Below are 27992 nucleotides of genomic sequence, written 5' to 3'. Positions count from 1 at the left end.
ACATGGAAAGTTATCAGCCTGCAAACATAGTTGCTAGTAGGTTTCCCTCCCTTCCAATCCTTTCAATTTACTTTACATAAAAAACAATATCTTTTTTACATGAAATGCATGATTTGGTTGGTTTAAAAAGAGTCTTCTTCTCATTTTGCTTTTCCTATTGCACATATGTTCTTTAATGCTCTTAGAAATGTGTATTTTACATGATTCTTCGCTTTTATGTTATTTCACTGAAAATATAATGAGATCTTTTTTATATAATTTTAGCCATACAATTTAATTGTGCTATTTACACTAAAAATTCTAATGTCATTGTATTCAGATGAAGTCCTTTGTAGATGGTGCTTTGCTGCATTTAACAATGCATGGTCTGAGCTTGCTTTTTTTTTAGTTTTATGGGTTTTTTATACATGGTATTAGTTTATGTTTTTTTGTTTTCTTTTTGCAATATCACTATTAGGAGTACATTAAATGCATGGGAGTTTATTAAATTTGTTAGTATAAGGCGCAAACATCTCAAGGCATTTTTTATTATTATTATTATTATTATTATTTTATTATTATTATTATTATTACTGTTAGCATTTTTATTTCATTAATTTATTAACCAAATGAGCACAGTGGGCACGTGTACCTTTTCAGGGGTAACCTGGGGCCATTGTCTCATGGAATGGCTTGCTCAAACTCACATAGAAGGCAAATAGAGGTGGGAAAGATTCAAACCCTTTACCATGGATTTCAGGAATCAGTCTCATTAGCAGTTCAGAACCTTAGTCCTCTGCATTAACTGCCAGACCAGACCACTGGGTTTAGGAACACAACTGGAGAAAAGCAGTAATCGGACTAATGAAATAGATTACCAAACAAATGAAATAATAAGTCATCAAAACTGATCTACAATAAATGCAAGCACTACTTCTGCCAAAAAATGTTAATAATAAGGAAAGTGCATAAGTGGGTAGGGGATGAAATATAACCAAGGCAACAAACTAAATCCCGTGGCTAATCTGCCCTACTTTCAAAAGCTAGAACAAATATCATGTCTGCAATGATCTGCTTAAGCAAGCCAAAAGGGAGGTACACCCTCTCTCACTGTGGCAGTGGCTTTCATAAATGCAGGCTCTTTTATTCAAGAGTGGTAGCTAGAAGCTTCTAAACATAACAGCGGAACTACCAGCAGCCCACTGGAGGCACTGTCCAATGTCTGGGCAGGGCAGTACAACACCATGGGTTCCCTCAAGTATGTTGGTGGAACATCATGTGTGGATGAATAAACCAACACCAAGACTTTAAAGATAATATGAAAGTGGATATGTACAATATGGTAATATTACAATGTATCAAGTAATCTGGCAGACGAGTTTTGGATGACTTACAAATAGTCAATCCCAGTATTAGGAACATCCAAGTAGAGGCTGTTAAAGTACTCAAAGTGAGAGGAGACCAATGCATTAATAACTTCAAAGGAATCCACTGAATATGCTACCTTGTCACAAAACCCAGTGCAGATTTACTAGGAATTACAGATCAGATCCCAATCAATGGAGATTAGTTCTGACCCATAAATGTGTATTCTGCCGACCTCTGTGCTTAACCATACCTACGTTAGTATACTCAAATTCTTTGTTGTCAACCACTTTCTTGCAACCTACCAAAAGAGTACAGAACTTGAAATCCAATGCAGCATGGATGAATTCTATGTGAAGAAACCACTGAGGGGTCATAAACGAAACTCTCATGGTTGCCCTAGTTATGCTGTGTTTATTAACTTAGGTGATACATAACTGTTAAATTTGTGTTACACCCTAACAACCTGGTCTAACAGAGGGCAAATAAAACTAACATCAGCTATTGTATTAATATCATATATATGGAAATAATAGAAACATTTGGAGATATAAAGCTTAGCTGAATTCTGAACTGCTTAGGTAGTACACCAATGAGATGAAAATTTAGAACGTAAGCCAATTTTAAACAGAACAGAGCTCTACCACCACAATGATACTGTGTTTTGGCCCGGATTCATGTAAGCATACTGATTTTTAGAACAATAAAATAATTAAACGATTAATCAGATTTACAAAGCAAATGCCTTAACTGGACTGACTTGGTCTACAATGATCATTTGCTCTCTAAACCATCAGACAAACTGCGACTTGGCTATGCAAGCTCCCACAATTCTGTATGAACTAGGGCCTTGAAAGGAAAGCCAGGAGATAGATAGATGTCAGGCAAAATTAAATGGGAAATCTGAATGAAGCAGTGAACTATGTCCATACAACTTATAATGATGTACTTAAGACATTGACAATGAACTTGAGTAAAGAGGAAACACGTTAATTGATGCAAATGGTTGACCCCCCAGAGCTCAGCAGGGTTAAAACAAAGCTTGGGAGAGGGTGGGGATGATTTTCTGATGCTTCAGGGACATTACAAACAGTTGCATGCAGACAGGAAACTGTGAGAGTTAAAACATTATTGCTGTCAGGAATAAGGTACACTAAGATTGTCTTAAGTGATAATGTATAAAAAGCCACACTTTAGCCAAAGAAATTGATTCCCAATCTACACAGGGCACAAAGCTTTTGATAAGGCCCACAAAGTTAAAAAACCTGTATATCATGGCTACCTGGGTTGACTACTACCTAATGATCTCCTAGCCCAAGAGCCTTACCTATACCAGCTTGAAGCCATATGGGAGTCTAGTTAGGCCAAGAATAACAATGTACTAAGGGGATCCTACACATTACCAAATAAAATTCAATAGCAGTTTCTTGGAATGTTTCAGTAGACATGATGACACTTGCTTTGACCCTGAAAAACACTCAAATGCTAGGATAGTCATAATCATAATGCATAGTTGTACACTAAAGGACACAGTATCAATCACCTGTAGAGCAGGCCAAGGCAAGCTAAACAATGTGGGATGTACCATCGTGTCACCAGGAGTGTGGCTACAAATATAACCAAATAATCCTGAAGGTGCATGCCCAGGAATGGCTGAACTTTATAACTTGAACCAAGACAAGTGCTCAGTTAGGGCTTAGAAACCATGGTCTGATAAAACTTGACACCAAGCAAAACCAGAAGGAAAGTATAATAAGTTTGCCACCCCCCACCCCCACCCCCATGTACTTAGCTGAACTGCGGAAGACTCATTGAAAATCTATGATTCAGCTGATCTCTCTGCCACTTCCTGCCTTTTACTAAAGTTCTTATAGGTTCATAGGTTCAAAGGTGTCTACTAGACTAATGTCCCTGGAGCATTTACAAGCCTAGCCCATAGGATTACCCTGACATTGTGCCACCCAACCTTAGTTCTCAGTGCCTCTGTCGAGTAAAGCCACTGGAGTGATCCCTGGGGTGAATTTTCTATTTCCCGTCCACTCATCAAGATTTCTCTAGAAGAGGGCCAGTGAGGTGCTCTGCTTGACATGTATGGGAAGTCTATTCCATAGCATGGGCAGTCTCTAGGTTATAAACCTGCCCCTCCACCATGTTCTGTTGATTGTGGTAATGAGGCTGAGGTCTCTGTAGCATGTGTTGTGGAGGGATTGAGATTTCTTCAGATGTAGCATTTCTAACAGAGCTGGGTCAGACATGGCTTTGTAAGTCAAACAGAGATCACCTCTAAGTCGGCGATATGAGACAGAGAATAGTTGGAGTTTTTTTAGTCTGTCCATACAGGACAAATGTTAAGGCCTAGGATTCTCTTTGTGAGGCACTTTTGCGGCCTCTCCAGTTGTTGCAGGTGTTTAGTGAGGTACATGCCAAATGAGGCATTGTACTTAATGATTGGCCTAATGAGGGAAGAGTAGTGGGAGACAATGATGTCTTTCTTCCTGGATGCAAGACCCTTAGTAATGAGATGTCCGCATAGAAGGACTTTCTGACCACAGTGGCAATGTGGTGGTCAAAAGAGAGATTGCTGTCAACCTGTGTTCCCAGATCGCTTATAACACCTTCTGTGTTCAGTGGACTACCATCGATGTGGTAATTCATGGGAAATGGGTTTTTCCCAAAGGGGATGACGACACATTTTTTGGCATTGAGCTTAAGGTCATGGTTCTGACACCAGTCATTTGTCTCAGTGAAGCCTTTCTGTAGGACGTCAACATCACTTGGGGAGTTAATAATAGCTCCCAACTTGCAATCGTCTGTGAACTTTGTCAGCCAGAGTCCCTTCATCTTGGCCTGGACTTCAGAGAAGTAGATACCAAACAGGAAAGGACCCAGGACCGAACCCTGTGGGACTCCACTCGTGACTGGTCAGCAGTCTGATTTTGAGTCAGCTACTTTCACACTGTGGGCTCTACTTGTGAGTCAATTTGCAACCCACCTAGTGATATAGGGATTGATGCTTAGCTTAGTGAGTTTTTCTGTGATTTCTGAGTGGGGAATGGTATCAAAGGCCTTGGCCTGATCAAAGTAGGCTGTATGAACCACCTTGCCTTCATCCACGGCTCTGGTGACTAACTCAAAGAAGTTGACCAAGTAGAGCAGGCATGATCTACCCTTCACAAAACCAAGCTGTGTGGGATCCAGAGTTTGGCAATTCCCTAAATCCCTAAATCCTTGTTTATCAAGTCCATGATGATGCATTCCATAGCTTTGCATATTAGACTCGTCAGGCTAATGGTGCGATAGTTCCCAGTGTCTGTAGTTGCTCCTCCTTTGTGGAGAGGTATGACTGTAACACTGCACCATTCAGTAGGGACAGAGCCTGAAGTGAGGCTGCGATTGAACAGGGCACACAGGTGAGGTGCCAGTTCCTGCTGTAGTTCATGTAGAACACAGCCAGGGATATTGTCAGGTCCCATAGAAGCTGTATCCTTGGCCTTGGACAGTGATGTTTTATCCTGTGCAGCAGTAATACTGGGTGCCTGGCAATCTACTGGTATTGTGACTGGTCCTTTGGGGGGGGGGGGTAAAGTTGGCACTGAATCTGTTGGCCAGTATATTGACAATGTCTGTTGGCTTGGTATAGGAGATACCATTGTGCAGTAGCTCAGAACATATCTGGGTATTGCCGTGGAGATTCTTTACATAACTATATAAGGCATTGTGGTTGTCTTTACTATCTGCTGCAATTCTGTTTTCATAGCTAGCTTTAGAGGATTTGATGAGGGATCTCAACTTTTTGATGAGGCTGATAAGGAAGTTTTTCCAGTCTTGGGATTTCACTTTATTCCACATCAGTTTCCTTCTTCTGTTGTAGAGTTTGTTTATGCCAGGGGACCACCAGATTGGCCTCCTTTTTTTGGAGAAGAGCATCTTGGTTCTATTGGGTATGGCAAGATCCATGCATTTGCCTACGTGTCCGTACAGTGCATTGTTGTATGATTCGGTGGTTATGCAACTGATCTCCATTTGCATGGGTGCAGTGAAGTTAGCCATCTCTATTTTTAAGGGTCTATATTTAGCTTTGGAGAAGTTTTTCATGGTGGTTACCTTTGCGGGGGGGGGGGGCAATGTGAATTTTCAAGGTGATTAGTTTGGGGTCAGATCTAACCAGCGAGGGGTTGTCTGTTGGTGTAGAGCAATGGTCGCCCATGTTAGTAATGACCAGGTCAAGGATGTTGCTACCTCTAGTGGGGTAAGAACGAGCTGGTCCAGGCATTGGAATTAATGAATTCCAGGAAGTGTTGGGCAAGTTTGTTGGTACATGAGTAATTTTCTCAGTTAATGGAGGGGTAGTTGAAGTTGCCCAGTATGAGAGTGTTAGGTTGGACCTTAATATTCTCTAAGGTGCTTAGGAACATGGAGTGTGAGTCTTGGGAGATGGTTGGGGACCTACAGCAGGCTAAGACCTGAATCGCTGTCTTACCCATTGTTAGCTGCACCTGAAGTATCTCAGATGCGTTATGTTGGGCTACCAGTCTGGAGATGTGTGGATCCACCACCTTTGGGGCTGCGGTCCATGTTCTGGGGCCAAAAGGTGTGGAATGAGTTATAACCTGGTAGTGCAAAGGTACTTTCTGCTGCCTTGAACCAGGTCTCTGTTATGGCACAAATGTCGATATTTGCCATTTTAAGGAGTGCTTTGAGCAAGTGGATTTTGAGATTTAGACTTTTAGGGTTGAGCAGCATGACCCTCAGATTGCATTTGTTTGTAGCTGTTAGGTAATTTGGTCCTTGGAAAACTGCCTAAAAAAGGCACTATAGGGTTGGCAAAAGCCTTGGCCAGTATCTGGAAGTCCAGTGGTGACAGATGCAGGCCATCTCTGGAAAAGCATCGAGGCCTGTGTCAATCATGTCATCCCAGGCAGACAGATAATGGATCCCCTTAGAATGACACTAGAAACTTGTTGAAACCATTTGTTGAAATCAATCATTTTCTGCTTGTACTGTTGTATCATTCTGGGTGATGGTAGGATGCTGCTGAGGGCTAGGGTCATACCTGCCTGAGCTACATAGTTCAAGAGCTCCTCCATGTCTCTTTTCATGTAGTCCAGGGAGGTATGTGACAGGTCTTATATACCCACTTGTACAATGACAGAGTCATATTTGTACCTGTTGTTGAGGGACCTGAGTGCATGTGTTATGTGGTAGATCCTAGCACCTGACAGGCAGCTAACTGTTACTTTCTCCTTATTCATCCTAGTGAGTGGAACATCAGTGTTCCTCCCTATAGAATTGCCTATGACTAGTGTGTTGGGCATGCTATTTTGTCTTAGCGGCTTTGGTTGAGTGGCACACTGTTTAGGAGAGTTTTGCGTCTCGTGATTAGTGTTGTGTTGTGGTGGTTGAGTGCATTTCTGCCTTAGAGGTCTCTGCTGTTTGAGTAGATTTTTATTGAGAGCCTCCATGAAGGTTGGTGTGCAGTTTGTGTTTTTATGTAAAGGCAGTGCTGGTATGTGTTCTAGAGGGCTATGTATTCCATGTGGTGTGGTGCAAGTGTTGACCTTCTCCTCTTGATCAGCTATTCCGGTCTTGGCTGGAGAGAGTGTGGCTTCCAATTTGGATATATAAATGCATCTCACACAAGTCTGAGTGTTGGAAGGTAAGAGGGGAGGGTTGTCAGTGTACATGAGGCAGTTGCTACATTGCCTCAGGATGCCCAAGTTCACCAGGTTAATAGGAGAATACAGGGGGAACTAACCTTTAGATATGCCTGGAGGCGTGGGCATTAATAATAAGTACTGGAGCTGTTTCCTTGTAGAACATTTAGTGCTGGTAGCACTTTTGTGTGCTACAATAATTGGTACAAGAAGTCTGGTAAAGTGCTAGATTAATAAGCTAGTAAAAGTGCAGGAGAGGAGAGAACTAGTAGATCTAAGGGGAAAATTGAAGAGCTGACTTTGACACCACTGAGAAGCTTACAAACAGTCCTGGATACAGCAAATCTGTATCTAGACTAGACTAGTTACAGGAAAGGGGGGAAAGTGCAAATACAGGCTTTTAAACCAGAAAGTTTAAAGAGATGGAAAAACTGCCCAAACGGTCAATATACTACAATTTCTGGGCCAGAAACCACTCCTCTTATGGTAGATAGACCACCTAGTGCTTACCACTCCCACTTAAAAGCTAGAAGGCTTCCCTCCAACACAGAAAGGCTTGGGGGGGCTCAAAAGCTTACAAACAGTCCTGGATACAGCAAATCTGTATCTGGACTACACTAGTTACAGGAAAGGCAGGAAACAAGCTTAAAATTTAGAATTTTTTTTTCCATCATATTCTATCAATGTGAGCACAGCCTGAGGCTTACTAAATCAAATGAAACAGGAGTGGCTTCATCTGTGAAAGACCTCTAAATGGAGATATAATAAAGGTGAGGTGCATGTTGTCCAAACTTCACGATACAGGTGTAATGATAAGATCCGTAATGGGAAGGATGAGTTGCGTGTAATAACATGCACATCTTTTGCTCCCCTGATAAACTTAAATGACCCCATTCCACCTTACAGTAGACGGGGGAAAGCTGGGATAGCAGTTTGGGATAGTTAAAGAAATCTGCCCAATATACTAGGTCCTTATGCACCAAACTGACCTACAGATAATCTGTTTGAGTTGTTCAAACCCTATGCCCAAGGGCAGTCACGCGGATTAGCTTATTTCCTGCAAAAGGTAATACCAGCTTCCTAATTGCACTTAACTGACTGGCCTAGGCACTTCCTCTGCAGAAAAATACCTATTTCCTAAATGAATCATTCCATGTTGACCTGAAATGTAGGTTTCCAAAATACCTTTCTGAAACTAACGATTTAGACTCTTTGCTGATGGTCTGTTTTCAATAGTTTCTCTTTCACAGTCCAAAGACTCCTAAGCTTTCTGCCTGTTGTTTCCATTTCAGCTGACTCCAATGAGCTCAGATTCTTCTTACTTTCTCAGAAGTCCTGGAGAGAAAAAAACAATGTTAGAATTAGACAGAACTAATATAACCGTCCCCTGTAAAGTGTCAATGAATATGCAGACAGGGTTGCTATAGTGTTTAATCCAGTGACTAAGACAGACCCAAATCCCTTGCCAAATAGCAATGTTTAGCCCTGTTTACCCAATAATTTATCAAAAAGCTAAAACTAAAGGAATCAATAGTATTCATCTTGCTTGGACACAAGCCACTTCAATGGCTTTCTGATGTTAATTACTTTACTATTTCCCATCAATCCGATGCAAAATAGCAATGAAAACAAAAGGAAGGAAAAAGAAAGCAGGAAATGAATATACATGCCAGCCCTTTAAGTTAGGAGGTTAAAAACATATTTATTTTTTGTTTTATTGTATGCACATACTGAAAATTAAAGCAGCTGAAACCCTGATGTTTATGGCTGCTGGGTGCTACAAACCACTTACAATATACTGCCACTGTTATCAAATCTAGCTCATACCTCAGAACAATTAAGTATGATAACAGTTTCATTTGACCTTTAATTTATACAGTGATACATTATTTTTTTTAATTTTTTTAATCCTTCTGAGGTAGAAAAATAAGTATGAAGTAACAGGTTTAATTTCCCAAATAAGATTTAAACAGATATTTTTTCTATTGCCCATTTGCTAACAAAATAAGAGGTATTCTTGACAGCTTTGTTTATAGCATCATGGGATCATAGGATCATAAGAGGTTACTAGGCTATTGGCCCTAAGGTCTACAAGCATAGCAATGTTATACCCTTGTTCCTTATGGAACAAGATATAAAGTCTATGTTTGCAAGTGAATCTAAGATCAGCACTGGCTGCTCCTGTTTAAAAGGGACATAAGTGAAGCCCACAGTGTAAATTTATGGTTTCCCATCCAATTGTCCAGGTTATACTTAAATAGGGTGATTGAGGAGCTATATTTTACATGAATTGGGAGTTTGTTCCAGCGGAATGGCAACCTCTGGGAGACATATCTGTCTTTCCAGCATGTCCTGTTACTATCGCAGGCTAGGTTAAGATCCCTAGAGCAAGTGGGGCAAGTGAATCGTGTCCCATTGGATTTGTGGATGTTCAGCAGCTTCATCAAGGCAGGGTCTTTGACTGCTCTGTAGGCCAGCCACAAGCCACCTCTAAGCAGTCTGTATGATACTGAGTAAAGTAATAGTGCCTTCAGTCTGTCCGTGTAGTCTGTGTTGGAGGCCCTGAATTTCCTTGGTGAGAAACCTCTGAGGTCTCTCCAGTTGTTGCAGATGTCTGGGGAGGTACATACAGAAGGGAACATTGTACTCTATTATTGGCCTGACTAGAGCTGAGTACAGAGGAGCTATAACATCCTTATGGCTTTGGATGCCATACTGTTGCTTATGAGGTGTGCAAAGTAAAAGGCCTTCGTTACTACTGTGGACACCTGGTGATCAACATTAAGGCTGCTCTCAAATTGCATTCCTAAATCTCTCACCACTGGCTCTGAACTTAGGGGGATATTATTAATGTTGTAATTAGCAGGGGGTTCTCCTTTGCTGGAGGGGATGATAATGCATTTTTCTGCATTTAGTTTAAGTCTGTGGCTTTGACACAAATCATTTTTCTGTGTAAGCCCATTTTGCAATACCTTGACATCTTTGGGGGATTTAATGATTGCATCCAGTTTTGTAGTCATTAGCAAACCTTTTAAGTCATACACCAATGGTTTTTGCCTGGACTTCTAAAAAATAGATACCAAACAGAAGGGGACCTAGCACATATCCCTGTGAAACACCACTGGTAACAGGTCTGCTAGTAGAGTTGGCATTCCCAATTTGCATTTATGTGTTCTGTTTGTGAGCCAGTTGACAGTCATCTAGTGACATAAGGGTTAATCTCTGGCTGGAGGAGTTTCTAAATGATGCCTGAGTAATGAATTCTGTCAAAGGCCTTTGCTAGGTCGAGATAGGCTGTATGAACTGTTTTGCCTTCATCCAGGGCCTTGGTGACATTTTCAAAGAATACACCAGGTTAGGCAGGTACGATCTGCCCTTAATGAAGCCAAACTAAATTGGGTCAAGAGTATGAAGGTCACTTATATCCTTGTTGATAACATCCATGATGATTCTCTCCATGGCCTTACAAATAAGGCTGGTTAGTCTCATGGGTCTATAGTTCCTGGGTTCGGTTGAGGAACCCCCTTTGTGCAAGGGGATTACTTCCATTCAGGAGGGACAAAGCCACTGCTTAGACTGAGATTGAAAAGCATGCCCAGTGGTTCCTCTAACTCCTGTTTTAGACCATTTAATAAGCACCCCTGGATACGGCCCCATCCACTAGAGGCTAACGTTTTGGCCTTGGAGAGCACAGCTATGTCCTGTTCTCTGGAGGTGCTAGATAGAAGGCTGGTGACAGCTATGTTATGGGGTATGATTGGTGGGGATGGGTGGGGGGGAGTGAAGTTTTCACCAAAACTGTCAGCTAGCATGTTGGCAATGTCCTCATGTTAAGCAGAAGTGGTACCATCCACAGCTAGTTCAGCACAAAGTTGGGCCTTCCCTTTCAGATTTCAAATATAGCTTTGCTGAGACTATTCTCTCTTGTTTTTTGACAGCAGTTTCTTTCTCTTATTGTATAACTTATTTATGCTGGATGTCCACTAGGGTAGCTTATTTTTTGTGAGATTCTTGATTTGATTCATTCCAATATGGCTGAGTCTATGCATTTATATACTGTAGGTGTTTATACAGAACATTTGGGTACACCACAGTAGTGGGGTCATTGCTGTCAGTGTTGGCATGGGGTCTGAAACTACTGATGCCATTCCTCAGTAGGCTATAGTACAATCCTTACTTTGAACAAGACTGATTTATGATTGCACTTTACTAGAGAGGTGCAGTGATCCCCTATGTTGGTAAATACTATGTCAAGGATCTTATAGCCCATTGTGGGGGTGCTGACTGTCTACCCCAGAGCATTTGGTTTAACAAAGTCCAGGTACCTTTGGGCAAGCGTGTTGTTACCTTTCATGACAGTCTCCTAGTTTTGATATTATTTTATTTTATATTTTATTTTATTACTTGTATATAATTAACTATATATATATGTGTATATATATATATATATATATATGGGTTCCCTTCACATGATCCACTTTTCACAAAGTCGACTTTCATATGTCCAAGACCATATGATGAAAAGCCGACCATGAGGAACCGCTATCTCCGTACAGTGCAGAAAGAGAAAATTTCCATCTTCCGCACTGTAGTGCAATCTTGGAGTTGGTATATTTAAGTTACAGGGGGGTGTGGGGGGCAGAGCCCTCCACGGGGGTGCAGAGGTGCTTGCCCCCCCTGCTAACAGTTTTAAGGTAAGTGTTTGTTGTGTTTTTTGTGTTTATTTTACATGGCTTTCCGAAAGTTGATCATATGGTCTCAGCCATATGAAAGTCAACTTTGTGAAAAGTTGACAATCTAAAGTAGACCCATATATATATATATATATATATATATATATATGGATCTACTACTTATACTCGAATGCTAATTTCACCGAACGTTCATCAACCAAACAGAAACCAACGAAAGTGCATAAAATTGAAAACACAGAACAGAGAATTACAAATTACCGAAAACAACAAAACGGCGGATTAGTGCAGCGACACCTTAGTGAATCCTGTAGAAATAAAAAAACACACACTTTGATAGCCAAAACGGGACGCACGTGCCAAGAGAAAGATGAAATATTACCAATACTAATAGTAATATCTTATGAAATTGTATGCCTCCAAAACGCAAAGAAAAGGATTAACATATATATTTGTAAAAGATTAGCAATAGATTGAATGTACTCCATAGAGGTGTATTCGTCTCTGTTATGAAATATAACTTGGAACTGCTTTTGACGAAGTATCAGACTCCTTTTCTTTGGGGTAGGTGGACAAGCTGCAGACATTCTGTAGCGTATTTCATCTACCCTGTTCTGTTCCCAGCATACAGTCTGTAGTATACTGTATATGTCAAACAAATGTTTACCAACTAAACAATGCAGTCTCCTATGCCATGCCACAACAGTGTTTTGTGTTCTAGGCAGGTTCAGCTCATTTAATACACTTATGTTCCAAAATTGGATAGTAAATAGTGGAGGAAACCGTATAGTGCTAGTAGATCTAGTTGTAAGACTTCTTGGCTTCCCTATCAAGTACCATTCTTCAAAGTATTTTAACAGAGGTTTCCCTACAATAGGAAATTCCTCCTTCAAAATGTTGAATGTTTCCACAACTTCGTTCTCAGGAAGGAACGCTAATGCTGTCAACTGTTTTACAGATTGCTGAAAGTGGATGTCGGAGTTATACATTGCAGTAAGCCCTAAACCCTGAATCTTTCTCCAAATATTTCTCCCAAAATGGAAGAAGCACCCCTTGCAGACTGCATTCACATTATGGTTCACACTTTGAATGGCAGCAGGTTCATAATCACATAGAATGTACGAAATATGCACATTTAAACTTTGTTCATTAAAGAGATCAAAAATACATCTCCATAATTAAGTTATACGCACGGTATGACTTTTTATTCATTAAGCAATAAAGCAATGGTAGACTTTTACTATATGCTCCATATTGTACAACACTATGCACTGTATATAACTGCCGACATTCTGACCCTCTCTTGAAGTATGTCCCGTCCATCAACCAGATTGTGTTAGTACTTAAATCATGCAAATTCTTCTCTGTAGTTAAAACTAATACTTTAATATTATTCGTCCCTTCTTCAGAGCTCCGTTTCAGGAATGTCCCGTTCTTAAGTGGGAACTGTGTAACATCTACATTACTTAAATCTATCTTTTGCATTTGTGAAGCAGGTCTACCTTTGCAACGAACATGCCTAATGCTCTGTAACATACTACGCCTATTTGGCAAGTACGGTGCATAGTCTAATGATGTGGATACTAAAGCATCATCCACTATTACACATGCTGTATCTCTAGATAAGGCTGCCCTCTTTCTTAATTCATTTCTAATACGATACTTCTCCACCTCCTGTGGTTCACCTGCATGGTAATGCTCAATACATTTAACAAGCTCCTCACCAGTAGATACCGGTATGGTAACAGCTCTACCTTTGCATTTACCTGTTACTTTGTATTTGCAGTTCCAATATTTACGACTCTTAGTTTTCTTTTCCAACTGGTGTACATACCCATCCAATACCAGTATTTCACCTCCTCGCTGAGATAGTTGTGTTCTATACACTTGACCCAGTACTCCAGGCGCTAACCTACACATATCCGCCATATTGATTCAATACGTTAGTTCTTCGTAACTAGCGTTATTTGCAGTTTAAATGTGAACTGACAATTACATACGGGAAGCAGTAACAATTAAAGATGGGATGCATATTGAATATCATGTGACAATTTCGGTGGTTCATTATATGTACGTTTCGGTGATTTTTACAATCGATGTAATGTGTTTTCGATTTTATGCACTTTCGTTCGTTTCCATTCGGTTGATGAACATTCGGTGAAATTAGCATTCGAGTATAAGTAGTAGATCCATATATATATATATATATATATATATATATATATATATATATATATATATACTGTACTCACATACTTATATATTTATATACTTATTGTATACTTATTTATTATTGAAAACTGAAAAACAACAACCAGTCCTGACCAAAACTCAAATGATGCCTGACTGCATGGGAAGGGATTGATTAGTCTAAATCTTATGTCCGTACTTCCTAAAACTGAATGAGGGGACAAGCGCCCAAACAGAAACATACTTTAAATATTCTCATCTAAACTTCTAAACATAGCATGCATTTTATGGAACACAGAAGTCAGCCTTCAATTATGTCTCAGTATTTAGATACATAATACTAAATGATTTGGATAGAAAGCAATTTTTTTTATAAAAAACAGACCAAACAGACCAGGAATGCTTTATAAAAAAACAGATCAAAATATGAGGCAAAAAGCTAGACAATCTCCTAACATCTGATCAGTTGAGAGGTATGCTATACTGGTCCATTCAAATTAAACATGCTAACATTTATAGACCTGTCCCTAAATCTAAACATACAGGGAAGTAACAGTTGTGCTCCTCTTCCTCATTAATTTATTTACTTTCCCACTATTTATTTTAAACTTGTTGACAAGGAAAGTCTGACTAGGACAGAGGTTATTTTCAGCAGAGGCCCAGAGAAACACTCCAGACATATGTCTTTGGAATCTGGGAGGAAACCAGAGTACCCAGAGAAAACCCACACACACTCAGGGAGGACATACAGACTCCGCACAGAAGGCACCCTAGCTGAGAATCAAACAAGAGAACCTCTTGCTGTGAGGGAACAATGTTAACAGCTTCACCACTTCACTGCACTGCCCACTACTTTTACTATGCTTTTTTAAACACCTTTCAAATGTACCTAATTTTGCATATAATTTCTCTTTCTGAGTCTTAAGTGTGTGCTCTTCACTACTCTACAAAGAACAGACTGCTATATTATCAGTTATTTTTTTAATAATAACCATGGTAAGTAATACGGAGTAATATTAATTATTCAAAGGAAAGTTGTATAATGTTACTCATCATGTGAGTTTCCCAATAAAAGTTGTTGGAAGTCTGTAATTAAGTATTACACATTCAGCTCAATTTGATCAGCAAACTGTCAGAGCCTTGCACCAAAAGTCCTAAGGTAAAAGGAATAACTTTCCTAATGAAAGTGAGTACCCGAAGTGAGAATATTGCTGGTGAAGAAATCCTATCGAACACAAGCCAGCAGGATGTGTAGTCAACATACCTAATCTGCGAGGCTTGTGTCTTTGAAACAAAGATATCCCTCATACAAAACCATCTCTTAAATGTATTCAATAAACCTATTTGTCTCATTTAAAAAGCCAGCCCCAGAAAATGGCACAAGGACATACAAAATGAGTGGCACAATTCTTCTCACAGAGACCAAGTCAAGGTCTGATTCTGACAGCATGCCTGCAGACTTCACAATGAATAAGGGTAGCATTGGAATTTGACTGAAACTTTCACTGGCTTGACCGGAAAATAGGTAGGATTAGTCATTGCTGAAAGTTATCTAATATACACTAAATACATAAAAATTTTACAGACCCCTCGTATATTTATTTATTATTTTAACTTTTAACTGTATATGCAAGCAAAGATCAATGAAATGAATTCTCCATGTTCGACCTTCAAACACCAAGTCAGGTGTAGGAAGGACTGCAACCTCCACCAAAAGCAGTCTAAAACATTAAAATCCCTGCATATGGACTTTTATCAACTGTAAAATGGGTGGTACTCAAGTCATAACCTTGACTGTTGTGTGAGCAGTGGTGTAGAATGGTGGGTATTGTGTATGACTTTACCCTTATGGTGTGCTGATTAAACTTGGTATTTGATTTTCCACACTTCTGCATGCAGGCCTTCCTTCTTTTTTGATTACGATTTGACTTTTTGGCTTGTGCACCTGCCGTACTTGTGAGGGCAATACTACTGTGTAGAATAAAATACCACCACCACTCTTCTGGGTTTGACAGCATTCTACCCTTGGAAAACTCTTACACTCCCTCTTTTGACACATCAGGCTCGTAGAGAAATGTACCTGCATGCACATTTTACATATCATTTTTATAGTCATGAAGATTGCCACAAATTATGTGAGATTTTCTTTGCAAATGATATCACTCATAAGGCATTGTGTGTTGACTGAATACATTTTAAGCTTTGCGGAATGATTTATGAGCACACCTACACCATGGAGAAGGGCAGTGTTGACAGTGCCTTATTTATGTACTCCCGCATTTGCATTGGGTTTATTAGCGAAAGCTAATTTAAAAAGGGAAAATGGTAATTGGAAATAAGAATGTAAAGAACACTGAAAGCAACAACTGCTGGGTGTTGCTAGGCATTCAGGCTTAAATTATAACTTCAGCCAGAAGTCATTGCTCAGGCATGGGAAATGAAAGCATTATGCCTACTGGATAACTGAATAATTGCCTCTCTTAATAAGTACAACCAGAGTTTTATGCATTGTCTGAAGAAATGCTTTGTCTGAAAGTGTTTACCTTGTCATTGTGTTTTTATATATCATTTAGTGAGTAATAAATATATTTAAATGCTGTTGAATAGTAAGTGTTTTAGTAATTCATGTGCTGACAGTTTTCCTTTCTGCTGCTTTGTCTTTCATTGCCAGTTACTAAAGTATTCTATCTTAAAACAATTATTTAAAGTTTTTTTTTTTCTGCCCTAGCCAAGTATATTTAAAATTCTATGAAAGCACCTTCAGCAGAAATTGTACTTCAATAAAATGAAAAGATAATAAAAACAAAAATTAAGTATTATACAAACTATATATATATATATATATATATATATATATATATATATATATATATATATATATATATATATGTATATATAAACATCAAAGTCACTCGAGCAGCACTGTTTCCAGGTAGCTCTTTAAAGGAAACCTTGAATAAAATGTCGTATTCCTCTACAGCTGAATACTGCACCTTGAGCAGTGCAATTATCCTACAAGAAGGCTAAAAATAAATGGCAGTAAATGCAGATAGTTAAGAGGATATATTCAAGCTAATCATTTCCTGTAAGTACCAGCAGGCTCATGGAGTCATTTAACAGAAAATCCATGGACAAGAAGTACAAAAAATAAATAAATAAAAATAAAAAAGTTTTTATATAAGCTTCTACCTGGCTTAGCACATTTTTATTCTCATTAAGATTGTAACTCGGCTGATACTAGAGCCCAAAAATACTGTCAAGCACTGCTGTTATTAGACAAACGTATTCCTTATCCACATCAGACTTGTACTTAACCAGGTCAATATTTTGATATGCCACCTGCTTTGAAACCTTATAATAAATATTTATTTAAATGCATTAATCCATGGTCATCATGCTTTGGGGAAAATGAAATCTTAAAGAAAAGAACATCAGGGTTTTAAAAACCTTACTCAGTTTTTCCTAGCACATCAAGTAGATTTCTTTAGGAAAGCGTTATCATTGCTGATTCCTGAGGGAAATAAATGCATGTCAGAGGACAGTCTTGAGATGTATTGCCACTTCCTGTACTATCCAACATGTGCACACACAAGATAGATAGATGTCCAGAAGTATTGAATAGAGTAGTAACCACATCCTAGGTGCATGGAAAAATGTATTTCATATAAAACACAATAAACTACCACTCTGGTGTGAATAAAAGAAGTTGTATACCCTTGTGCTATTGGAAAATGACATAAACTAGTTCCATTTATGCAAGTGAAATGTAAATGGTTTATCTCATTTTTCCAACTACAAAAGTGAATGAAAGTTGCTTTTTATCAGACCAAAGTGCAGGTTTATTGTATAGATAGATTGATAGCTAGATAGCTAGATAGCTAGGTAGATAGATAGATAGATAGATAGATCGATAGATAGATAGATAGATAGATAGATAGATAGATAGATAGATAGATAGATAGATAGATAGATAGACAGATAGATAATGTCAACTTGCCAAATAATGTCACCAAAAGTTAGCAAGATGAGAATACTGAGAACTACTTGTTCAAGCACCTAGACTTGCCCCCATTTTTGGATTTAGCACTTATTCCTGTGTCAGGAGATTCAATGTTTGACATTGTTTAAAATAGTAGTCCTCGGCATTCTTGTCTTGCAAGCTTATGGTTGCGTTATTTAGTGACTCATCATAGGAGCAATCACTAAAATTATAATAAACTGTGTGTGTGTGTGTGTGTGTGTGTGTGTGTGTGTGTGTGTGTGTGTGTGTGTGTGTGTGTGTGTGTGTGTGTGTGTGTGTTCATAGGTATTTACTAGGCTGATGACCACTAGGGCCTTTATAAGCCTAGCTGTGTCAACCCAAATGTGACTCACACATTTGATTTATAGTTGATTTATGGGGGTGATTTACTGACTACTTTTGTTCATCAGAGACAAAGGACCCAGACCATGGGTGGGTGAATTTCTGATTACCCATCCATTTTCCAGGTTGTGCTTAAAAAGGGATAGGAAGGAACTCTGCTTCACGTGGATGGGGAGCCTGTTCTAAAGAATGGGAGTTCTCTGTAAAACACATCTGTCTCTCCAATATGTCTTAATGTCACAAGCAAAATTTAAGTCTTAAACTACTAGTTGTGATGCTGTTTGTTTTGTGAATTCACAAAAGTTTCATCAAACCAGGATCCAGGGATGCCTAATATGCCTTGCAAGGATCACCTCACAAAACTCTGTATGACACTGAGTAGAGAGAAAGGGCTTTAAGGTGATCTGTGTAGGACATTGTGTTTACTCCCTGTATTCTTTTTTTAGGGACATTTGTGACTGTTCTGGTAGCTACATCTGCCTGGTAAGGTATATATATGCCAGGGTCATTATACTCTTACGATGGGTCTGATGACAGCTGAGTACAATGGTATAATGACATCTCCAGACCTAAGCTAAGCAATACAGAAGGATTTTCTTACTACCTTACATGTTGATCAAAGGTTAGGTTACTATCCACATGAGTTCCACATCCATGACTAGTGAATCTACTTTTAAGAGTGTTTTATTGATGATGTAGTTGCCCAGGGTGGCAGACTTATCAAAAGGTACTATAATGCATTTCTTGGTACTGAGTTTTAAACCATACCTTTGGCATCAAGCGTTTATCAGTATTAGACCTTTCTGAAGGGTGTTCTCATCTTGGGGGATTTCAATGACTGCTCTTAGTTTGCAATCATCTGTGAACTTGGTTAGCTATAGGCCTTTGACATTGGCTTTGACATCTGAGAAGTAGATGGCAAAAAGGAGTGGGCCTAGGGCAAAGCCCTGGAGGACTCCAAATGTGATCAGCCTCTTTGTGGAGGTGGCCTCACTGATTCTAACCTGCTGGGTTCAATTAGTGAGGCAGCATGCTATCTAGTGTGTTATAAAGGGGTTTATACCTAGTTCAATATGTTTATTGACAATGGCTGAGTGTGGTATTGTATCAAATGTCTTAACCCAATCAAGGTAGGCAGTATGCACTGTTTTCCCTTCATCCATTGTTTTAGTGATCTTTTGAAAAAAATCTACCAGATTCAGTAAGCATGACCTTCCTTTGACAAAGCCAAATTGGAACAGATCCAGCATCTAGAGGTCTCCTATGTCCTTCTTGATAACTTCCATAATAATTATTTCCGTGGCTTTGCAAATAAGACTAGTCAGACTAATGGGTCTATAGTTTCCAGGATGTGTTGAAGGTCCTCCCTTAAGAAGGAGGTCCTTCATTCACAGGGCACAAAGCCTGTTTTAAGACTATAGTTAAATAATGCCTCCGGGGCTCATAATTAATTTGATTGAGGTTGTCTTCTTGGTTTTAGTGAATGCATCCAGGACATGCTCTCTGGTTATAGTTAGCGGTGTGATGTCTGAGGGTATTTTGGGAGGAATGATTAAGGGAGAGAGGGGGGTAAAGTTGGAACTGAATTTGTCCACTTAGAAGTTTGCTATATTGGCAGGCCCAATGAATGTGGCACCGTTAACCACCAGTTCTGCACATTATTGTGTGCTGCCGTTGAAGATTCTGACATAGCTGTAGAAGGCCTTATGGTTATTTTTCATCTGGGAGGCTATCTTAACCTCAAAGATGGCTTTGCTTGACATAATTAGCCCTCTAAGTTACCTAGTTGCTTTGATGAGAGAGTTTTTATCTTTATGGGAATTACTTTTCGTGATTTTTGCCATATTTTTTTCCTTTTGTTGTATATGTTGTTTAATTTTGGATGCCACCAGGGCAGTTTGTTTCTCAGACTAGTCCTGGGCTTACTTTTGGTTGCTACTACAGCCTCTATGCAGGGGATTGGAGGGACATTGAATTTTGACAAAGAAGCCTTCTCTTAATAACATGTAATTTGCCTTTGAATGGTTCCTAACTGTTACTGTTTTAGTGGGATTACAGAAATGACTTTGATTTTGAAGGATACAGCTTTATGGTCAGACCTTAACAGGGAGGACAAGATACTGCAGGGGAAGGTGCAGTTTTCTCTCATATTTGTTATCATGGGTGGGGTCCAGTATGTTGGAGCCAGTAGTGGGCATATTCATTGTTTGTTCAAAGGCATTTGTATTTACGAAGTCCAGGAATCTCTGTGCCTGTAAATCTGAGGCCATGAGGATTCTCAGTCAATAGAGGAGTAATTAAAGTTTCTCATTAGTAGAATGTTAGGTTCAATGGTAATTGTGTCCAGTAGGTCCAACTATGCATTGTGAGCTTCTTGGAACATGGAGAGTAACCTTTAGCCAGCTAGAATATGGAACAGAATTTTGCCTATGTGGATCTGCACATAGGCGATGCAGTGGTGTAGCAGTTAGCTTTGTTGCCTCACAGCAAGAGGTTCTCCAGTTTGATTCTCAGGTGGGTTGTCTTCTATGTGGAGTCTGCATGTCCTCCCTGCATTCACGTGGATTTCTTCCAGTTCTCTGGTTTCCTCCCACATCCTAAAGACATGCAGTAAGTGGATTGGACTTTCTGAATTGATCCTCGAAGTGAGTGTGTGAATGTGAATGTGTGTGGTGCACCCTCCAAAGAGGGTTGAACCTTGGGCTAGCAACCTGAGCCGGTAAAAACAGTAACTGCTACAGAAACAACAAGCTCTGAAAGTTGCTCATTGCCTGATGTACGACCTGGTGCGTAAATGGGAAAGAGAGAGAGAGAGAGATCTGCACATGGAGGAATTCCAGCACATTATCCTATGTGATCACCCTAGATGTATGCTTGCTATTGATGTATATTGAGACATCTCCATCTTTAGCCATTGTATGTGAAACTGCAGGTGTAAAAGTGTGGAAGGCACTGAAACCTTTCACTGCCATTGTAATATCTCCCAGTTTAAACCATGTCTTGGTAAATGTTAACTGTCCATCAAAATGCACAATGCCAATCAGGTACAACCCTGAATTTATATGAATCCTGAAACACCCTACTTACATGAACAAAGAAACAAGTGCTAACATGGGTACTGCAGGGAGGGCAAATCGAATATTCAGTATTGTGGGTTTCAGTATGCATGGTGTTTTATGTTTCCAACTCAAGATCCTGCAATTTTGAAAGACTAATGATCAGACTTTTGAAAGTAAGCCTATATGAATATATCTGTATCTCTTCCTCTCTTGCTATATACACACATATCTGTATCTATATCTATCTAGCTATATCTATATCTATATATATATATATATATATATATATATATATATATATATATATATAAGTGTTGTAGATTTTATTGGTGCGTGCATTTTTTATGTGCTGAAATTGTGGTGTTATTTATTGCTGGCAATGTTTATCAAATTTTTCTGTGGTTGATCTTCAGTTGATTGGCTGTAAAATAATTCAGGAGTTTTACCTTTTGTTTATGGTTGTGCAATCTTGGAGTTAGAATACTTAATTTCTGTTGGTTTGTATACAGATGAATGTGAGGGGGCAAAGTCATGAGAATGTTGTCTTTTGGTTTACTTTTGGTAACTGCAAATGCAACCTGTCAGTTTAAGTTTGTGATTGCTTTTATTTTCAATAGTTTAGGAGAGGATTAATGGTAAACGCTGATAAGTTTGTTCAATGTTTCATATTTTCAACAAATTCACTGGCAATTATTCATTATTATACAATGACTCCCTATTACAAATTGAAAACGTGCATGTTGATTGGCCCAGCCCAACCAGCGTGCCCGTTGTAAATCCCACAATATACCAACTGAAAAAGGTCCGGTCGCCCAGACTTTTTTCCATTGGTATAAAGTGCCCCAAAACCTTTTTTTTAACAACTAAAAAAAAAAAAAGAGAAAACGGAGCAATGGAGACTTTCTTTTTTCTGTTGCTTCTGTTTCAAAGCATTGATGAATGGGTTTGCATGGGAACGCAAGTCCCATATACCTGCGTAGTACATCAAAACGAAGAAGCAGTATACCAAAACCAGCAGAAGAACAGTAATCCACCATTATACAAAGACATTATTTAAGAAAAGTAAGTATTTTTTTCGTAAATAATGTAATTGTATAATAGCAATAACCGAATCCGTGGTTGTGGTATATTGAATATTTACCCACGGTTGCCTTTGTTTAATCACTCGGACTTCACCCTTGTGATTAAACCATACTAATCATGGGTAAATCTTCAATATACCACACCACACCTTCGGTTATTGCTTTATAAACTCATATATAATCACCGGTGATTACTAATTATAAACATATATATGCATATGTATGTGTGTACGTGTGTTTGTGAATTAATTAAGGGGAGAAAAAATGAGCAAATATATATATGTATAAACCTGAGCACTGCCCAGCTCTGACTAACCTAGTTCAGCCCTACAGAAACCTCAACTCCCTTAGATCAGCAGACAAAGTCCTACTTAAAATAAATAAATCACTTAACTCTTATGGGGACTTCTTATACTGCTACAAGATTGCTAAAGTCTGGAAGTCATTCCCTCAACAAATCCTATCTGTTGACCATACAAGATACTTTAAGCAGGATCTAAAACAATATTTCATATCACATTGGCTATGCCCATGCTCTGCTCCAGACTAAGCCCCCCCCCCCACACACACACACACACACACAGACACACACACACTTCTCTACTACTTTGACCATAGGTTTTTAAATCCTGTGATGTAGGTCCCTCTTTACCAAAAAAAAAAAATAAATAAAAATAAATAAATAAAACATTCGTACTAAGTTAAATGTATATACCATATCTATATTTGCACTGACTTGTACTTATATTGTATGCTATTCACTGTTGTATTTCCACCTGTGTACTATGTTTTTTACTGTTTTTTTACTGTCTTATTATATAATACCTTTATCTCTTTGTATACCTGACTCAGTTTGTGCTATCTTATAACTATGTTCATTGGAGCTTTTCTCCGCGGGTCTCTACTGAAAAAGGACTTCTTGTCCAGTGGACGTTATCCGGTAAACAAATGTCAATAAATAAATAAATATGCCAAGTATAAAGACACTTCAGAAATGGAGAAATGCTGACCTGTGGGTGCTGTACCTATGTTTTTGATTTCCTATCAGCAATATAGTTGCTATATAGAGTTTCTTTCATATTTCCCTAATAATTGCATGAACTGAATGTCTGCTCCACAAAATGAAGGAAGAATGTAGGAAGAATACCAGCAATCCAGAATAGCGGGTCTAAAAGTAACATATCATAGAAGCAGAGTGAGTAAACCAAACAAATAATATGTTACCTACCTATCCAGAATTGTGTACCTTTGGTATACTTATTATAGGTTCACTTGCAGTTTGCTTTCTGAGGTGTTCCTCATGGATCTGTGTGTCTGTTGCAGCTCAGTCCTCTTTACTTTTCATTAAGGCAGATAAAGGGGGACTATCTACTGGCCCAGAAAAGTATAGACCTGTAAGTTTGACCAGTCTTATATGTAAAGACCTGCTAAATAATGACATTAGATACCTCCAAAAACTGTACCCAACCCAGTTTGGCTTTGTGAAGGGTAGGCATGCCTAATGAATCTAGTGGATTTCATTGAAAAAGTCACTAAGGCCATGGATGATGGTAAAACAGTACATACCACCAGGTTCCTATTAGAAGACCAAAGATGCATTCGAAAAAATGCATCTTGGTTGAACTTAAAAGACTGAAATGGCAAAATATCGAAGTGGTTTTTAAGCTAGTTCTTTCCCTGGGAAAGAATTTGCTTGGCTGCTTCATTACTTTGCTGTTTTCGGCACTGCAGTGTGGTCTCAGAGTTGGTATATTTAAGTAGGGGGGGTGTGGGGGGTGAAGCCCCCCACTTAATATAATGTTTAAAGTGTTTTTTTTTTTTTTTTTTTTTGTTGGAACAGCAATTTATTTCCAAGGGGAAAAAAAATCACTGTTCTGACAGTTCAACATTGTAAGCTTTCACTTAGATAGGGTCGATTAATCACTGTTCACTTTTTTAAGCATTCGGTGATCTAATATAGACCCCATAACACCTACGTCAACCTGGGCAAGGCATTTGTGACAGTCCCCCACTCAGGTATTATAAATAAACTCACAAAACTGAGTATAAATCCCTACAGCACCAGATGAATAGCCAGTTGGTTCATGGACAAGGACATGTAGTTAAAGTGGGTGAATCCAGATCCATCGAGAGTCCAGCTACTAGTGGTGTGGACACATCCTAGCGATGGGATCACTCCTGTTTGAATATACTTCTCTTTAATCAAGGCTAATGTGGAAAGCCTCTGAATGACAAAGTTTGCTGACACCTATAAGCTGTTGGAAATCCCCCAGTGATGGAGATATCTTTCAGGAAGGTCTAGATCAGACAAATGATTGGTGCCAGAACCATGGCCGAAAGCTAAATGTGAAAAAATGCATGCTCATACTCTTTGGGAAGTCAAATACCCCTGCAAATTAGACCATCAATAGTATACCCCTAAGAGTAGACTCAGAGGTGAGAGATCTAGGTACACAGGTAGATTGTAGCCTGAATTTTGACTACCATATGACCACAGTGATGAAGAAGTCCTTTTATTTGATACACACTTATTAGTAAATATATGCATCAAAATCGAAGGAAATTATATTTCCACTGTATTCATCCCTCATTAGATCAATAATTGAGTACAATGTGTTATTTGGTTTGTACTTGACTAGACATGTACAGCAGCTGGAATGACCTCAGAGGTTCCTCACAAAGAAAATACAGTGTGTAAATAACATGAACTATGCAGACAGACTAAAAGCCCTATCCCATTACTCTGTCTCCTCTTGACTATTAAGAGATGCCTGACCAACAAGGCATTCACAAATCCAGCCCTGTTGGAGCTGCTACACATCCACAAGTCAAACAGCATGATAGTCACCTGATCTAGGCATCTAAACTTAGTCAGCAACTCAAACCAAACATGGTGGAGAGACAGATATGTGTCTCAGAGATTGTCTCTTCTTTGTAACAAGCATCTTATTCACATTAAGAAGAGGCCTTCCTTGACTGTCCTCAAACACATTTTGGATAAATGGATTTGGAATTACAAATTCACACCTAGGGTAGTGCCTATGGGCTTTATGGACAGGGGCAATCTGTAAAATACTCAAAAATACTCAAAATACTAAAATACTCAAATCACATGCATAAATGCATACCATCATCTTATCCTTAAGGGTCATATATTGTGTAAAATTGAGTTATATTGACTAGGTTTGTAAGGGCCTAAAGTCATTGGCCTAGTAATCTCCTATGATCCCATGAGCCTGTGACACTGGATAACTCTTTTGTTATAGCTTTATCACCATATATAAGATTACCTCTCCTTAATTTATAACGAAAAAAGAACACATTGGGCTTCTTAGCCAATAGAAATTGAGCAGGAGAGGAATCCCAAACTGTTTATTATATTCCTTCCATTTCCTTTAGATGGTAATAGAATACAAGCAGAAGAATGCACCATATTCTATAATAGTCAGTTGTAAAGAGGTACAAAAACTTTAGCAGATCACAAAAATGCTGCTCTGAAAAAAACACCTTCAAAATACAAAATATTGTGTATCTGCTTACAATTTGTTTGCACATGGATATCAAAAGAATGATCAGAATAAATGCTGATTCCCTAAATCTTTATACATATCAACAGTTTGAATGAGTTTTGCATCTAAGGTATATGTAAGCTTCTGTTTTTAACTCCAGTTTACATTATTCCACAATTAAATTCTAAATGAACTTAAAAAAACAAGGCTGCAATTTATCCAACAAATACTGAAAAATCCTAAGATCAATTTATTGATTAACAGGATATGCAATTTTGGAATCATTAGGACATTTTGAGTGCCACATCTGTAGAGTTGATGAAAAATTATTAATGAATATGTGAAATAAAAAAGGACCAAGGACTGATCCTTGGATTACAGCTCAGGCTATAGAACATTGCTCCAAGTACCTAGATGCAACCATTTATATACAGTGAGTATTTTGATGACCAAGAAATAACCCAAGAAATGATAAATGCATTTATGACTGCAGTTAAACACTTGCCAGTTATGGTCTGGACATATATTGCATAAACGTTTTTTTTTAAGAGCCAGAAAAAATGTGTACTAGGAAGCCACTGCCAATAATAACATTCAAGGCATTGTAGGGAAGTTAAATAATTTCATAGTACATGAAATATTGCATAGAAACCCATGCTTTTCATGATAAGTAAGTTAGATAAAGTATATAGAAACCACGTCTGAACTTATTGGCTGATAGCTTTAAGGACAATTTCTGTCTCCATACAGGTTCCACAGTGGCTGTTTCTCACATTACTAGTATATAACCTGATTGCAAAGAGTGGTTAGGCTGCTAAGTGATTGCAGAAATGAATGTGCTAGAGAGTCCCACTAGCCCAGTAAGACAACAGCCTAAGCCCAAAATTCTGGACACAGCCTGGAGAAATCTGAATAAAAACGTGTTTATTGGGGAAAAATGCAATACAGAAAGTATAATGAATGAACAGGAACAAAAGAAGGAACATGTGACCATTTTAGAGCTCTAAATAAACAGGAGTAATTGTGCCTTTCATTTGTAAAGGTAATCACAGTAGGCTATGATGTGATCTCATTAGAATCAAATAATAGAACAACAACAAATAGAAGTAAAAAGTTTACAAATAAAGGTGCAAGATCTGGAGGAGGATAAAGCAGCAATTAAATCTGGGCTGCAGGAACAGACTCTCAGAAAACATGAACTAGCCCACATAATAAACATGGAGGAAAAAATGACTAATCTTTAAAATAATGAGTAATGTCAGGATGAGAGAATGGGCAGCAGTGAGCTTCAGCTATTTGTAATGTAGCTATTAAAGGAGAGATTCATGTTACTACAGATCAAGAGACACTATACAGAAGGGATGCATAGAGTGGGTTGTGGCAAGCACAAGCAAAAAGCAGACACGGGAATGTTTTGGCATGTTTCCATTTCTTTGCTGAATTACTACTACTAATAACAATAATAATGCAAGCAAAAAGAGAGATGTAAAGATGCACCTTCTGCAGGGATGCTCCTACAGCTATCTAGGAATTACTTACATTCCATAGTAGAAGGAAAACTATGATGGTAGTATTAAACGAAAAAAGAATGAATGGAAAAGCTGCATGGTTGGAATACTCAGCAATTAGTGAGGAACAGCAGGCAATGAAATTGTTCAGGCTGCATAATATGGAGGATGTTCAAAGTTTAAACAAATGTATTACAGTCAACTAAACAACACAGTCAATGCAATTCTAATTGTCTTCAAGACAAGGGAAAGGAAAACTAGCCTAGAAGACTGGACAATGAATCTGGGAAGGAACTGACAGAACCATGATGGAGGACAAGGGAAGGGACGTCTAATTGCTACATAGCATAGTGCTGCTCAAAACCAATGTTAGTCATCTCTGTGACTGCCCTCATAGTTGGACCCTGTCACTTTCGGTCTGCTGGTCAGGATCAGACAGCTTCATGAGTCTGCAAGTCACTCACAGAAGTGCTCCAGGCTTCCAACAAGGCCTACCAGGTCTTCTACCTCTTGAAGGGTGACATATGGGGGGACACCATAAGAACCTACTTCTTCCAAAAGAGAAAGATCACTAGAGGACACCATTAAACAA

This window comes from Protopterus annectens, chromosome 5.part0 (assembly GCF_019279795.1).
Source record: "Protopterus annectens isolate FY-2018-M chromosome 5.part0, PAN1.0, whole genome shotgun sequence".
In the NCBI taxonomy this organism is placed as follows: domain Eukaryota; kingdom Metazoa; phylum Chordata; order Ceratodontiformes; family Protopteridae; genus Protopterus; species Protopterus annectens.
This window is presented reverse-complemented; position numbering follows the sequence as displayed.